Source organism: Hypanus sabinus, chromosome 11 (assembly GCF_030144855.1).
Source record: "Hypanus sabinus isolate sHypSab1 chromosome 11, sHypSab1.hap1, whole genome shotgun sequence".
NCBI lineage: Eukaryota > Metazoa > Chordata > Chondrichthyes > Myliobatiformes > Dasyatidae > Hypanus > Hypanus sabinus.
The window spans coordinates 112520638-112535013 of record NC_082716.1 but is presented as its reverse complement, the minus strand read 5'-3'; positions in this window follow the sequence as shown (position 1 = coordinate 112535013).

The window sequence follows — 14376 nt, the reverse complement described above, 5'->3', positions numbered from 1 at the left end:
ATGGACCAAAAGGAGAGGAGAACGGACCGTGAGAGAAAGGGGTGGAGGAGAGGCACAAGGAGGAGAAGAGAATGAGTGAGAGGAAAGTAAGAATAGGGAATGAGAAAAAGGAGAAGGGGAGGGGGAGAAATTACCAGAAGTCAGAAAAATCGATGTTGGAAGTCACCCAGAAAGAATGTGACATGTTGCTTCTCCAACCTGAGAGTCCAGCCGATAGTCAGAGCTATTCTGGCATCATAGGTGTATCACAAAACAAGTCAAATGTTTAAAAAGAGAAAGGGAGAGTTTTGAAGGGAAAGTTTTCACATGGAGAGTGGCTTATACCTGGAACTCGCTGACAGCCCATGTGGCAGACTCAGATGCATTAAATAGACATCTTGACGGGCACTTGACCTTCAAAGTAAATTTATCTTCAAGGGGCATATTTGTCACCAGATACAACCCTGAGATTTGCAAATAACTAAGTATGACAAGGAAATACAATTGAATCAATGGAACATCACACAGAAGCAAAGACTGACAAACAAATCAGCGCAAAAATAAATAGTAAATAAATAGCACTGCTAACAGGAGCTGTAGAGAGTGAGTCCATAGGCCATGGGGTCAGTTCAGAGAAAGGGCAAGTGAAGTTAACCATGTTAGTTCAGGAGTCTGATGGTTGAGGGGTAATAACTGTTCCTGAACCTGGTGGTGTGGGACCTGAGGCTCATTGTGGTGAGTGAAGTTATCCACACTGGTTCAGGAGCCTGATGGTTGTGGGGTAATAACTGTTCCTGAACCTGCTGGTGTGGGACCTGAGGCTCATTGTGGTGAGTGACGTTATCCACACTGGTTCAGGAGCCTGATGATTGTGGGGTAATAACTGTTCCTGAACCTGGTGGTGTGGGACCTGAGGCTCATTGTGGTGAGTGAAGTTATCCACACTGGTTCAGGAGCATGATGGTTGTGGGGTAATAACAGTTCCTGAACCTGCTGGTGTGGGACCTGAGGCTCAATGTGGTGAGTGAAGTTATCCACACTGGTTCAGGAGCCTGATGGTTGAGGGGTAATAACTGTTCCTGAACCTGGTGGTGTGGGACCTGAGGCTCATTGTGGTGAGTGAAGTTATCCACACTGGTTCAGGAGCCTGATGGCTGAAGGTTAATAACTGTTCCTGAACCTGGTGGTGTGGGATCCAGGTCTTCTTTGCCTCCTTCCCGATGGCAGCAGTGAGAAGACAGCATGTCCTGAATGGTTTGATGATGGATGCTGCTTTTTTGAGGTAAGGTGTAAGATTCAATCTTCAAGATTGTTTAATATTATTTCTAGTTTGCAAGTGTAAAGGGGAACAAAATAATTGTTACTCCAGATGTGATGAAGCACAACGAACACAATAAGATGTAGAACACCAATATAAAAAGACACAATAACTATCAATGTTTAAGATTGCTTACATCCAATTGTATGTCAATAAAGTGACGCGAGGCACGGGTGTAACTGCACACAGGTGTCTGACAGGAAATGATAAAGTAGTGGCAGTTGGGTATGTGGAGGCATGAGTTAATGGATGGAGGTGTTGATCAGATTTACTGCTTGGGGAAAGTAATTGTTTTTAAACCTGGTCTAGATGTAAGGGTAGTGAGACAAACAGCCTAGGAGCACTGCTCCTTGTAGGCCCCTCAATGGTGTCACACCTCAAACTGGCCACCAGAGGGAGGCAGAGATGAGAAGGCCAACCCCTTCCAGCTTACCTGCCGATTAGACTAACTATTAGTACATTGTTATCACAAGTGTCTTGTTTATAGCCCTTTCCAAGTTCCTTGTCTCTTGGCTCAGTCTTGGAAGGTAGGAATGTTTAATTAATGTATCTTTTTCTTTTGGAGTTTGACTTTGTGATTTTTTTTTGGACCTTTTGTCTGCTAAGGAATCTGGAAAACCCTTGTTGAATGTTTTCCCTCTAATTTTGTGTGACTTCTCTGCGGTTAGGCTCACACTATTCAGTGTGAGGGAAGTTCAAACTGAAGAAGTTACCCAGCCAGCTGAGACGAATGGCACACAGGCAAAGCATGCAGACCAAAAGTGTAAGTGTGAGAAATAGTTGACAGGGGTAGGCAGGGCTGCTGGGCTTGTTTCTGTTCTGAACAAATTCATGACTCCATTAAAGGCACATTTTGTTTAGCTAAATGGAGACAAGTTAGGAAAAGGGGAAGTACAATGAGATCTAGGTGTTCTTGTACATCAGTCAATGAAAGCAAGCATGCAGGTACAGTGAAGAAAGCTAATGGCATGCTGGCCTTTATAACAGGAGGAGTTGAGTATAGGAGTAAAGAGGTCCTTCTGCAGCTGTACAGGGCCCTGGTGAGACCCCACCTGGAGTACTGTGTGCAGTTTTGGTCTCCAAATTTAAGGAAGGACATTCTTGCTATTGAGGGAGTGCAGCATAGGTTCATGAGGTTGATTCCCGGAATGGCGGGACTGTCATATGTTGAAAGATTGGAGCGACTGGGCCTGTATACACTGGAATTTAGAAAATTGAGAGGGGATCTGCTTGAGACAAATAAGATTATTAAGGGATTGGACACACTGGAGGTAGGAAGCATGTTCCTGCTGATGGGTGAGTCCAGAACTAGAGGCCACAGTTTAAGAATAAGGGGTAGGCCATTTAGAACAGAGATGCGGAAAAACTTTTTCACCCAGAGTGTGGTGGATATGTGGAATGCTCTGCCCCAGAAGGCAGTGGAGGCCAAGTCTCTGGATGCATTCAAGAGAGAGTTAGATAGAGCTCTTATAGATAGCGGGGTCAAGGGATATGGGGAGAGGGCAGGAACGGGGTACTGATTGTGGATGATCAGCCATGATCACAGTGAATGGCAGTGCTGGCTAGAAGGGCCGAATGGCCTAATCCTGCACCTACTGTCTATTTTCTATAAGCAAAATCATTAAGGAATTTCCTTAGAAAATAAGGAGAATCTTCATTCTGTGCACGGGGAGGAGTGGGGTGGGTAGGTTTGACATGACTGGCAAAAGGACTAGAGAAGAGTTGACAATTCCAGTTCAAATTAATGTTTTCTGTATTGAACCTGAGATTTGTGCACTTTGCAAATGTCCATGAAATGGGGAAAAAACTCCAAAGAATGTTAGAACTGCTCACAAGCAGCAGCAAAGCTTCAAATCCCCCCCCACACCGCCACTTGCTCCAGCAAAAGCATCAACTCCCCCCCACACCACCACTTGCTCCAGCAAAAGCATCATCTCCCCCCCACACCGCCACTTGCTCCAGCAAAAGCATCAACTCCCCCCCACACCGCCACTTGCTCCAGCAAAAGCATCAACTCCCCCCCCACACCGCCACTTGCTCCAGCAAAAGCATCATCTCCCCCCCACACCGCCACTTGCTCCAGCAAAAGCATCATCTCCCCCCCACACCGCCACTTGCTCCAGCAAAAGCATCAACTCCCCCCCCCCACACCGCCACTTGCTCCAGCAAAAGCATCAACTCCCCCCCCACACCGCCACTTGCTCCAGCAAAGCTTCAACTCCCCCCCCACACCGCCACCGCCACTTGCTCCAGCAAAAGCATCATCTCCCCCCCCCACACCGCCACTTGCTCCAGCAAAAGCATCAACTCCCCCCCCACACCGCCACTTGCTCCAGCAAAGCTTCAACTCCCCCCCCACCGCCACTTGCTCCAACAAAAGCATCAACTCCCCCCCCACACCGCCACTTGCTCCAGCAAAAGCATCAACTCCCCCCCCACACCGCCACTTGCTCCAGCAAAAGCATCAACTCCCCCCCCACACCGCCACTTGCTCCAGCAAAAGCATCAACTCCCCCCCCACACCGCCACTTGCTCCAGCAAAAGCATCATCTTCCCCCCAACACCGCCACTTGCTCCAGCAAAAGCATCAACTCCCCCCCCACCGCCACTTGCTCCAGCAAAAGCATCAACTCCCCCCCCACACCGCCACTTGCTCCAGCAAAAGCATCATCTTCCCCCCCCACACCGCCACTTGCTCCAGCAAAAGCATCAACTCCCCCCCCCACACCGCCACTTGCTCCAGCAAAAGCATCATCTTCCCCCCAACACCGCCACTTGCTCCAGCAAAAGCATCAACTCCCCCCCCACCGCCACTTGCTCTAGCAAAAGCATCAACTCCCCCCCCACACCGCCACTTGCTCCAGCAAAAGCATCAACTCCCCCCCCACACCGCCACTTGCTCCAGCAAAAGCATCAACTCCCCCCCACCGCCACTTGCTCCAGCAAAAGCATCATCTTCCCCCCCCACACCGCCACTTGCTCCAGCAAAAGCATCAACTCCCCCCCCACACCGCCACTTGCTCCAGCAAAAGCATCAACTCCCCCCCAACACCGCCACTTGCTCCAGCAAAAGCATCAACTCCCCCCCACACCGCCACTTGCTCCAGCAAAAGCATCATCTCCCCCCCACACCACCACTTGCTCCAGCAAAAGCATCAACTCCCCCCCACACCGCCACTTGCTCCAGCAAAAGCATCATCTCCCCCCCACACCACCACTTGCTCCAGCAAAAGCATCATCTCCCCCCCACACCGCCACTTGCTCCAGCAAAAGCATCAACTCCCCCCCACACCGCCACTTGCTCCAGCAAAAGCATCAACTCCCCCCCCACACCGCCACTTGCTCCAGCAAAGCTTCAACTCCCCCCCCCACACCGCCACTTGCTCCAGCAAAAGCATCAACTCCCCCCCCACACCGCCACTTGCTCCAGCAAAAGCATCATCTCCCCCCCACACCGCCACTTGCTCCAGCAAAAGCATCATCTCCCCCCCACACCGCCACTTGCTCCAGCAAAAGCATCAACTCCCCCCCACACCACCACTTGCTCCAGCAAAAGCATCATCTCCCCCCCACACCGCCACTTGCTCCAGCAAAAGCATCAACTCCCCCCCCATACCGCCACTTGCTCCAGCAAAAGCATCAACTCCCCCCCCACACCGCCACTTGCTCCAGCAAAAGCATCATCTCCCCCCCACACCGCCACTTGCTCCAGCAAAAGCATCAACTCCCCCCCCCCACCGCCACTTGCTCCAGCAAAAGCATCAACTCCCCCCCACACCGCCACTTGCTCCAGCAAAAGCATCATCTTCCCCCCAACACCGCCACTTGCTCCAGCAAAAGCATCAACTCCCCCCCCCACCGCCACTTGCTCCAGCAAAAGCATCAACTCCCCCCCCCACCGCCACTTGCTCCAGCAAAAGCATCAACTCCCCCCCACACCGCCACTTGCTCCAGCAAAAGCATCATCTCCCCCCCATACCGCCACTTGCTCCAGCAAAAGCATCAACTTCCCCCCCCCACACCGCCACTTGCTCCAGCAAAAGCATCAACTCCCCCCCCACACCGCCACTTGCTCCAGCAAAAGCATCATCTCCCCCCCACACCGCCACTGCCAAGCAAGCATAGCAAAGACCCAGAGACCGTGATCTGGAGTCCATCAAAAAAAACTGTCCATCCCAACACCTCAGACAGGCCCTCTCTCACTAGTGGGGGAGAACGAGATATCTCTCCTGCCTCAGTGGGGGGAGCAGAATGACAGACTCTCTCACTATAGAGTTAGAGATCACTCCGGTCCAGAGACCTCCAACAGCTGTGCCTGCTGTATTGATGTTTCAACCTCTCAACGGTTCTAGTGACCTGACACTGTCTGAAATTATGATGAAAGAAAGGTCAACATTAGTTTTCAGAAAGGGACTGGATAAATATCAATCGATAGTAAATCAGGGCATCTGGACTTGCTGTGTTATCTAGAAGAAGTTTTGTCACTCATCTGAAAGGCTTCTTCAGTTCTGACCAGTGGTGGGTAGTGTTCTGGTTTATGAACTGAGTTGTTTAAAGGTATAGCAATCACATTTGGGCCGTTAAGAGTTGTAGAGGTAATGAGAGCGTCACTCGACTTTCTCTGCGTGAATGGAGGTGTGAACTGTTGTGGAGATGTTAGGACTGCACCGTAAGTAGCTGATAGGTGGTGTCGTACCCCACATCCTCTGCTCAGGGATGGGGTTTCCAGTTTGGCAAAGCTGGCTTCTTTATCCCCTCTTTCAAGCCATCTGTGCTCCCTGTCCAAAGTGTGCACATTGTTATCATCGAAGGAGTGCCCCTTGTCCTCTAGGTGTAGATATACAGCTGGGTCTTGCCCTGAGGTGTTAGCCCTCCTACGTTGGGCCATCGGTTTGTGAAGTGGGTGCTTTGTCTCACTGATATTCCGATCAGAGCCGTTCTCACTGCATTGGACAGCAGATACAATACAGCTGTATTGTAAATGCCTTGTTAATGAGAGAGGTCAGAGAAGAATGGCCAAACTGGTTCAAGCTGACAGTAACTCAAAAAAAGCATGAATAAAATGGAAGGAGATGGACATAGTGTAAGCAGCAGGGGTTAGTTTAGTTGCCTATTTGATCACTAGTTTAATTGTCTGGCACAACATTGTGGACTGAAGGGCCTGTTCCTGTGCTCGTCTATCTTCTATGTTACAACAGAGGTGGGCAGAAGAGTATCTCTGAATGCACAACACAGTGAAGTGGATGGGCTCCAGCAGCAGAACAAACACTCAGTGGCCACGTTATTATTTACAGGTGGCACCTGATAATGTGGCCACTGACCTATGAGAAAAGAAATGGGGGGAATGGGTCGAACCGTACGGCTTCCCGCTTAGGGTGGCACTACTGAAGGCAGGTGACAGCTCACTGGTTGTTCAAAAGGTAAGAAATTTGACTAAAAACATAAATAATAACACCTTTCCTGAAGTAAATTGTGGTAGTCCGTCGCTGTAAACAAAGGCAAAGAGCATACCGGAGATGAGCCGTGCTGGTACTTGGCATATGGGGTTGGAGTGAGCAATTCCGAGAGCACATTCGGTGCCCAGCTAATTCTAAGCTCACTTGAGAACGGCTTTGGGCTGGGCACCAAGGTCTTGGCCCAGAGCGTATCACTGCAGTGGGGCCCTGGTCCTAATGTGGGGCACCATGTAAATGCTGGCCCAGATAGACTGGAAAGGCAGGGTGTCGGGACAGGAGGTGAGGGATGGGTCATTTTTATTTCACACTGAGGCTGTGAGACTGCTCCGATTGCTTCGCTTCATGTTGTGAGCTTTGCGGCGATTTACCCCGCTAATGTGAGGAACTGAGACCCAGGCTTTGGGCCTACTGCAGGCTGCTCTGGAGATTCAAATCTAAGGACTGTATTTGGTTTGGAATGCAGTCGTGGCTTGCTTCTATTGTTCGCATGAGTTGTGTTTTTATTATTTCTCTCTGCGCAGTAGGTGCTGGCCTTTTTTCTTTAATAGGGTTCTTTTGGGCTTTCTTGCTTCATGGCTGTCTTTAAGTAGACAAATCTCAAGGTGGTATAGTTTATAGATTCTTTGATATTAAATGTACTTTGAATCTTTACCATAGAGTAGGAACAGACTGAGTGTGTTATAGGACAGGAGCGACTCGCTGGAGGAATAAAGATATCACCCGCAGTAAGGTGACTCATACTCGAACTGAGAGCGGCCAACCATTCATGGTTTTAATAAAATGATGCATCATGGAGCAGAAGGAGCTCACTGACGTGCACTCACACACTCTCGTGCCTTATCACGAGTTACCGAAAATCAGAGTCTTTCCAAATGACTGAGACTGTGCCACACACATCGTCGTGAGAACCTCAGCTTTGTCGTCTCTCAGGTGCCTCTTGAACTGTAAAAGTTGGAAACGTCACAACAGGGTAAAACCCCACCATTGAACACATCTACACGAAACTCTGTCACAGGAAAGGAGCATCCGTCATCAGGGACCCCTACCGTCCAGAATGTGCTCTCTTCTCACTGGGAAGAAGGTTCAGGAGCCTCTGGGCTCGCACCACCACTTTCAGGAACTGTTACAACACCTCAACATTCAGACTCCGGAACCAGAGGGGATAACTTCTCTCACTCCATCATTGAAATGTTCCCACAACTGAAGGACTCTTACATCTCGTATCCTCTATTTATTGCTTATTTATTTATTTATTTATTTATTTATTGTATTTTGTTTTCTGCACTCTGGTTGGACGGTCTTTCATTGACTCTTATGGCTATTATTCTATAGATTTATTGAGTACACCAACAAGAAGATGAATCTTGGGGTAGTATATGGTGAGATGTATATGTATGTACTTTGATAATAAATTTACCTTGAACTTCAGCTTGCTGACTGCAAGCTCCCCCAAATGAGCTAGGGTTGGACAATCAGTTTCAGAGTAGTATTTAGAGTGTTGACCAGGGCTCCATGGAAGACAAACTAGAGTCAGTAGAAGTTGTTTACTTGGGTTTTCAGAAGGTCTTTGACAAGGTGCTGCACAAGAGCCCATGGTATTAAAAGAAAGATACCAACCTGGATCTAGCTGGAATAAAGGGAGTCTTTTCTGGTTGGCAGCCAGTGACTAGTGGTGTTCCATAGGGGTCAGAGTTGAATCCCCTACTTTTCAGGTTGTATGTCAATGATTTGGATGACTGAATCAATATGACTGGTGAGCAGTTTTGGGTGCCTTATCTGAGAAATAATGTGCTGGCTTTGGAGAGGGTCCAGAGGAAGTTCATGAGAGTGATTCCAGGAATGAAAGGGCTAACATATAACGAGGCTTGACTCTGGGCCTGTACTCACTGGAGTTTAGAAGAATAAAGGGGGAAAGTCTCATTGAAACCTATCAAGTATTGGAAGGCCTAGATAGAGTGGAATGTGGAGAGGATGTTTCCGATAGAGGGCACAGCATCTAAATAGTGGAACATTCCTTTAGAAAAAAAGATGAGAAATTTCTTTATCCAAAGGGTGGTAAATCTGTGGAATTCATTGCCAGAGATGGTTATAGAGACCAAATCATTGGGTGTATTTAAAGTGGGAGTTGGTAGGTTCTTGACTAGTAGGGGTGTCAAATGTAATTGGGAGAAGGCAGGAGAATAGGATTGACAGATACTGTAATAAATCAGCCATGATGGAATGGCAGATTAGACTTGGAACTGAGTGGCCTAGTTTTGCTCCTGTGTCTTATGGTCTAACTGTGCTTGTGGGATCCTTTAAATCTGCCATAAATTTCAGAAGCATCTCTGTTTAGATCATGTCTGAGAATGGGTGCATCTAACTGTGCTGCACTGCCCATTGCTGTATTGGAAATATCAGTCTCTATCAGGTGTTTGATTGTTAAGTCACAACCTGCTTACTTTCTTACTGCCTGTTACACCGCTGGCGTTCGGGGGCAGCAATGAAGATCTTCCATCTCTGACGATGGTCAGGGCTTCCTTCAATCGTGACACCATTGTCAGCACGGTAGTGTAGTCTGCAGTACCGGTGACTTTGTCAAACTGTTAACTTGCCTATTTCCATTGAGCCCCACCTAGACCATAGCTCTCTATACCCCTCCCATGTCTTCAATCGTGACAGCAGCCTCCTCTCGGTTTTCACCATTGTCAGCACGGTAGTGTAGTCTGCAGTATGGGTGACCCGTGCTCAATTCCCTCCACTGCCCGTAAGGAGTTTCCATGTTCCCCCCATGACCGCGTGGGTTTCACACGGTACAGAGATGTACCAGTTAGTAGGTTAATTGGTCAGTGCAAATTGTACTGTGATTAGGCTAGGGTTAAAAATCGGAGGATTGTTGGGTAATGCGGCTCAAAGGACCAGAAGGACTTTTAATAAGTAAAGTCCCGGGTGGAGACTCAGGAATACCCCCACACTCAGATGTAGAAGGATTCTTCATGGCTGTCTCCGTAGTTTGACCAGTCAGACCTCTCGGTTTTCACCGCTGTCAGTCACCCGTCCCGGGTGGAGACTCAGGAATACCGTCGCACTCGGATGTAGAAGGATTCTTCATGGCTGTCTCCGTAGTTTGACCAGTCAGACCTCTCGGTTTTCACCGCTGTCAGTCACCCGTCCCGGGTGGAGACTCAGGAATACCGTCGCACTCGGATGTAGAAGGATTCTTCATGGCTGTCTCCAGTCATGGTTGTCAGCCCTGAGATGAACCCCTGAGCCTGGAGGACCAGTGGACCACTCTGAGCCTGGCCTCTACCCTTCGACTTGCTTGGCATCTGTGACCTTACCAAGACCCGACTACAGCCAGCATAGCGCTCTGAGTCAGTAAGACATGCAAGTCTCTCAATCCTAGGACAGGATTGCGGTCCGCTTGGAAGTCATAACCTACTAACACCGATAATTCACATCTTCAAGATAAATACCAATTTCCAAAGGAAATCGAATATGCAACACCACATTTATAACCGGTCTCCTCCTTTCATCGTGCCACGGTAGCATAGCGGTTAGCATAATGTTTTACACCACCAGTGATCTGGGTTCAATTCCCCCCACTGTATGTAATAAGTCTGTAATTCTCCCTGTGGTCGCCTCCCATATCTGAATGGGCGATTTGTGAACATGCTGTTAGTGCTGGAGGCATGGTGACACTTGCAGGCTGCTGCCATCATATTCTCACTGTGATGGCATGTTTTTGCAGATACATCACGGTGTAGGCCTTTCTGGCTGTTTGAGCTGATTAAACCCTAGCCTGACTACGGGACAATTTGCAATCACCAACTTCTCACTTGCTGCTGCTGGAGGAAGATGTCTGCAAATGACTCCCTCTCTCTCTCTCTTTCTCTCCACCACCCTCCTTTTCCCACTCACTCACTGTCCCGAAGGAAGGGTCCTGTGTTCAAAGTTTCTCCCCCATTGGAGGATAGTGCCAGAGTTCTGGGACTAATCAAAGAACAGTAGGTTTGGGGACTGTGAGAGGAAACCCACACGGTCACCGGGAGAATGTACGAACTCCTCACAGACAGCGGTGGGAATTGAACCTGACTCACTGGTACAGTAAAGCGTTGTGCTAACCACTATGCTACCGGCCATCCTAAGATGTTTGTTGACTCAAACAGCGTATTTCGCTGTATATTTTGAAATGCGTCTGACAAATAAACTAATCTTTAAGTAAGGGGAATATTTAGTTCTGATTACAAGTGGGGATCTCGGGGATTACTGGGTTGTTGGAATGCCCCTGTGGAGTCGGAGGTTGGCTTCTTGCAGCGGTGGGTGACACCCAGTGGACGGTGTGTGACAGTGCAGCTTTTCCTGTCAGCGGCAATGCACGAACGATCCAGTCATAGCAGATTTACATCGTATACAGATTAAATTACTGATCACTTGTACAGAGGTTGTGCTGGCTGTTAATGCAAATGGTGCACTTCACTCTAAGGATGTGCTGGCTGTAGGAGTGTCACCACATGCCCACAACATTCACAAGCAACAGCATCCCACCCATGCACACATACAGGTCTCCAATCCCAGGACAAAATCCTTAGTCCCAATCTCTCAGACAACTGCTGTAGTAGCAACCCAATTCTTATTGAGCAAGGCAAGTTATTGACATGGGAGGTACGAGAGTGTATTGGAGGAATCAACTCAGCCACAGAATAGTTCATCTGCTGCTCAAGTCCTCCTCCGTAATCATTTGCCTGGTCAGACTCTTCCTGGCCAGCCTCCTCTCTGTAAAGACGAGGTCATCTGGAGTTCGTCTCAATGCATCCCACTTGCATCATATCTTTAACTTATTGCTACTAGTGCTTACTGGCCTAACCCTGTTTAAGCAATGCCTCAATTGCAAATCTTCTTCCTCGTTTCCAAAACGTACCATGATCCTCTCCCTCCGATATCATTGCTGTGAGTTTGAGGAGATTTGGTAAGTCACCAAAGACGCTCATTTTTTTTTAACGGATATACCATTAGAGTATTCTAACTGGCTGCATCACCATCTGGTATGGTGGGGGGGGGGGGGGGAGTCGCTGCTCAGGATTGAAATAAGCTATAGAAAGTTGTAAAACTTAGTCAGCTCCATTATGGGCACTAGCATCCCCAGCATTCAGGACATTTCCAAGGAGTAATGCCTCAAAAAGGTGGCATCTGTCATTAAGGACCCCCAGCACCCAGGACGAGCCACCTTCTCATTGCTACCATCAGGGAGGAGGTGGAGGAGCCTGAAGACACACACTCAACGATTCAGGGACAGCTTCTTCCCTCTGACATCCGATTTCTGAATGGACATTGAACCCATGAACAGTGTATAAATATAACATACACTAAGTATATACATTTACTTTAATCTAGTTCTTAGTATGTATTGCAACATACAGGCTGTTGCATAAACACAAAATTCACAAAATGCCGGTGATATTAAACCTGATTCTGATTTACTCCAATTCTGTTGATTCCCAAGACCTATTGTTCCAGAATCGTAGGCCATGTTTTTAAAAATTGTCTCTCCAAATCTTGCACATCCCTCTGCTCCTGCATTATTTAGTACCGCATCTCCTCTATCCTTCCATACCTTATATCAGATGACACTCAAATAGAAGTTATTACAGATAGTGAAGAAAGTAATTTAAAAAAAACTACGAGGAGTTTTTGATCAGCTAGGTAAGGGGACCAAGGAATGACCTATATTAATCAATGCCTCTATTATTATACTGAGCACAATGCATTAGTTCACATAAACACGAGATTCTACAGATGCTGGAAATCCAGAGCAACACACACAAAATGCTGGAGGAACTCAGCAGGTCAGGCAGTGTCTATGGACAGAGTAACACACAAAATGCTGGAGGGACTCAGCAGGTCAGACAGTGTCTATGGTCAGAGTAACACACACAAAATGCTGGAGGAACTCAGCAGGTCAGACAGTGTCTACGGACAGAGTAACACACACAAAATGCTGGAGGGACTCAGCAGGTCAGACAGTGGCTATGGTCAGAGTAACACACACAAAATGCTGGAGGAACTCAGCAGGTCAGACAGTGTCTGTGGTCAGAGTAACACACACAAAATGCTGGAGGGACTCAGCAGGTCAGACAGTGTCTATGGTCAGAGTAACACACACAAAATGCTGGAGGAACTCAGCAGGTCAGACAGTGTCTATGGTCAGAGTAACACACACAAAATGCTGGAGGAACTCAGCAGGTCAGACAGTGTCTACGGACAGAGTAACACACACAAAATGCTGGAGGAACTCAGCAGGTCAGACAGTGTCTATGGACAGAGTAACACACAAAATGCTGGTGAAACACAGCAGGCCAGGCAGCATCTATAGGGAGAAGCACTGTCGACGTTTCGGGCCGAGACCCTTCGTCAGGACTTCACACTGAATTTAATTTGCCCCTTCCTTGGAATTGGAATCGATTCATTATTGCTACATGCAGTGAAATTCTTGCCTTAAAATGATTAACCAAGACATTGAGTAGTACAGGATAAAACACCGAGGATATCTTCATGCTGCTTTAAAAAGGCAGTACCTATCATAAGACGATAAGGTAGAGGAGTAGAATTAGGCCATTTGGCCCATTGAGTCTGCTCCACCATTTCATTATGGCTGATCCATTTTCCCCATCAGCCTCAAACTCCTGCCTCCTCCCTGTATCCCTTCATGCCCTGACTAATCAGGAATCTATCAGCCTCTGCCTTAAATATACCCAATGACTTGGGCCTCCACAGCCGCCTGTGGCGACGAATTCCACAGATTCACCACCCTCCGGCTAAAGAAATTCCTCCTCTGTTCTAAAAGGATGCCCCTCTGTCCTGAGGCTGTGTCCTGTTGTCCGTAGGGAATGTCCTCTCCACACCTGAGGCCTTTCAGTTTTCGATAGATTTCAAAGAGGTCATTCCTCATTCTTCTGAATTTCAGCGAGTACAGGCCCAGAGCCATCAAATACTCCTCATGTTCAATCTTAGAAACATTTTTGTAAACTTCCTATGAACTGTTTCCAATGTCAGCACATCCTCAGCATTCATAACACACCACCTTTTCATTACTACCATCAAGTAGGAGGTACAAGAGCTTGAAGACACACGTTCAACATTTTGGAAAGGCTTCTTCCCCTCTACCATCAGATGCTGTTTATTTATTTATGGATACAGCACAGTAACAGGACCCACCGACCCAGTGAGCCCGTACTGTTCCCAATTACACTCATGTGATCAATGAACCTACCCCCCCCCCTTTCCTGTATTCCCCACTCTGTCCTTCAACCTCTTGTCACCTGCCTATCATTTTCCCCTGGGTCTCCCCTTCCCCTTCGGTCCCCTCTCCTTTCCTATCAGATTCCTTCCTCTGCAGCTCTTGACCTTCACCTGGCTTCACCTATTGCTTTCCCGCTAGCCTCCTTTCCCCCACCATTTATTCCGGTATCATCCCTCTTCCTTTTCAGTCCTGATGAAGTGTCTTGATCTGAAATGTTGACTGTTTACTTATTTCATTGTATAAGATATCGGAGCCGAAGTAAGCCATTTGGCCCATTGAGACTGTTCTGCCATTCAATCACAGGCTGATCCAATACTTCCAGTCATCCCCACTCCCCTGCTTTC